At 47.7% G+C, this 2693-nt stretch overlaps 1 long non-coding RNA gene across 1 annotated transcript; it reads right to left on the bottom strand.

Annotated features, from left to right (window-relative positions):
- Positions 1-292: 292 nt before the first annotated feature.
- LOC125553446 lies at positions 293-974 on the bottom strand. Its single transcript, XR_007304065.1, has 3 exons — positions 908-974; positions 771-819; positions 293-357 (listed from the first exon to the last, which is right to left on the bottom strand). It is a non-coding gene; the product is annotated as an uncharacterized LOC125553446 (long non-coding RNA).
- Positions 975-2693: the final 1719 nt, after the last annotated feature.

Raw genomic sequence — 2693 nt, 5'->3', positions numbered from 1 at the left:
GAAGTAGGCTTGCAATGCAAACTTTCTGCAAATGGTTGCAAAACAAACCACCAACAATCAGAAGAATGAGCATGTTAGTTAGACTGTATGTGCCTACACACACAAAATTCAAAACTATAACTAAGGCGAGAGGGGAAAGATATGGGGGCAGTAAGTGTCGACGAAGGACTCGACCATCTCCCTCTGCTCCTGCTTAGTCTTCCTCACCATGGCTTATTCTCCCGGGCCTGCACGCAACACTGCCCCATTCCTTCAGACAACCAGACAAGATGTGCACAATTGCCGTATTACTGTTCAAGGCATCGACCTGGGGGTGCTTGGCCAGGTTGTAGTCCTTCTTGGCATACAAGACTCCCTCTGCACACGCATCACAATAGATTCATCAGTAAAATCATTCAGTCCGTCCAAAGGAGTGGCATTCTTGCACACATAAAAAGTTGAAATTAGCACCAAGGAATTCAGTTAAGATGCTCAGACTACTGTAATAGTCAGTAGAATTCTTCCAGATTGCAGCTTGACATGAATAAGATTCTACAGTTAGGAAGTTAGTGGTGTCCAAACTGTCTATGCTTGAACCTTGCAGCAACCGCGCATAAGAGCGAACTCGCTGCAGTCAATGGGTGCCAAGAACACTGACGGGGCAACATGGTTAAAACCCTACGCAACACATGGATCGAACCCTACAGAAGAAGACTAACGAGATGGCATCTGAATCCTGGACACGGCCGGCGTGGTGCGTAAAATGGGCGGGGGAGGGGGAAGGAGCTCACCCTGGAAGAGGTACTTGCAGATCTCGCGGCGGTTCTTCTTGGAGATGATCTGTGGAGGGAGACAAGGGTGGTCAGATTAGGCGGTTCTACGACCGGGGCAACCAACGGGGAGAGCGGACTCGGCTGGGGATGCTTACCATGGTGACGGGCGCCGGGGGAGGAGGCGGGGGCAGAGACGGCGGCGCCGCGACATGCAGGGGAACGCCCTGGCCTCCTCCGGCCCCCTCGTGACGCCATCGCTCGCCCGCCACTTGGCCAAGCCCCACGGGTCGAGGCCCGCGCGCCCGCCCACGTCGTCGGGGAGCAGCGCGAGGGGCACGGCCCCGTAGGCGGAGAGGGAGCAGGGGCGCGAGCGGGTGGAGGGATCCGAAGGCGGGTGGCGCACAGCCGTGATGTCGTGGCTGCGGTGGGGGAGGGAACTCCGGCAACGGAGGATGGGGCGGCGGCGGAGGACGGGACGCTTGGGTTAGATCTGGATCGGGGAGAAGTGCGGAGCGGATTTTGAGATCGCCGATGGGTGGGTGAGAGCGTCGGCGGAGCCCGGGAGTGAGGTTTGTCGGTGGGTGGGTAGGGGCGAGGGGGGGACAGCACCGGTGGTGGGAGAGAAGGGGGCGGCGGCGATGGATCTGGGGAGAAGAGGGCGACGGCGATGGAGTGGGAGGCGATAGGGTTTGGGTGGTTGGGCTGCCCGGGGGTGGGAGGGGATAGGGTTCTTTTTCTTTCTCTCTCTTTTTTTCTTTAGATAAATGGGATGGGTGGATGGATGGATGGATGCCATGTCATCAATCCATGGCACAAACATTTCAACCAACGAGAACAAAGCATACGTAATTGTGTTTTTCTATGTGTTTCTATTATATTTTTTGCACAAGGGTGCATTTTGGAATGGCGTAATTTGTTCAAATTATATCATACTTTGCACAAAGGTGCATCTTGGAATGGCAAACAATGTTGCCTAAAAAATACATTTTTTGGACGAAAAATTCATTTTCCATTTTTTGAGTGCCCAAAATGAGTTTTTTTGTGAAGGACCTACCATATATTTGTTGCAAAAGCGGACCGAATTATTTTTCTAAAATACTAGGACATATTTAATGCATAATTGACCAAATGGTTGGGTGTAAAAAGTTTTGATCCACCTCTCATGAAAAGACAAATTTCCGCTGATTCAGCTGGAAGCGGGTCAAATTTGAACTGTAGCTACCTTGTAGTTTGCTCTTTATTTTTTTCAAAAATCATTTCTAGGTACATAAGTATCTATTTAATCATAGAAACACTAAAAAAGTTCCAAGATTCAACCACTAGCTAGGAACGGTCATTCCCGCCGTTTTGACCGCATTTTGAAACGGGCATAAAAAATTCAAAAAAATCAAAAAATTGGGAAACCTTTGCATTGTGTCATTATATGTGGCCAAGTTCCTAGGAAAAATAACAAACTTGTAATACGGCAATTATTTTAAAAAAAGTGTTCTCAGAAACGAGCTATCACGTGTGGAGATCCATGGCTTTCAAGCCAAATGATCAATCTTATGGCCACATCCATGGCATAGTTTGTTCAAATGATCTCATATTGTGCACAAGGGTGCATATTGGAATGGCAAACAATGTTGCCTAAGGAAGTTGTCACTTTCTTTGGACGAAAAAACCATTTTCCATTTTTTGAGTGCCCAAAAGGAGGTTTTTTTGTGAAGGACCTACCATATATTTGTTGCAAAATTGGACCAAATCATTTTTCTAAAATACTAGGACATATTTAATGCACAATTGACCAAATGGTTGGGTGTCAAAAGTTTTGATCCACCTCTCATGAAAAAGACAAATTTCCGCCGATTCAGATGGAAGCGGGTCAAATTTGAACTGTAGCTACCTTGTAGTTTGCTCTTTATTTTTTTCAAAAATCATTTCTAGGTACATAAGTATCTA

The sequence above is a fragment of the Triticum urartu genome, chromosome 4 (genome assembly GCF_003073215.2).
Source record: "Triticum urartu cultivar G1812 chromosome 4, Tu2.1, whole genome shotgun sequence".
Taxonomy (NCBI): Eukaryota; Viridiplantae; Streptophyta; class Magnoliopsida; order Poales; family Poaceae; genus Triticum; species Triticum urartu.
Note: the sequence above shows the minus strand (reverse complement) of the source record. Positions and strands in the feature narration are given on the sequence as shown.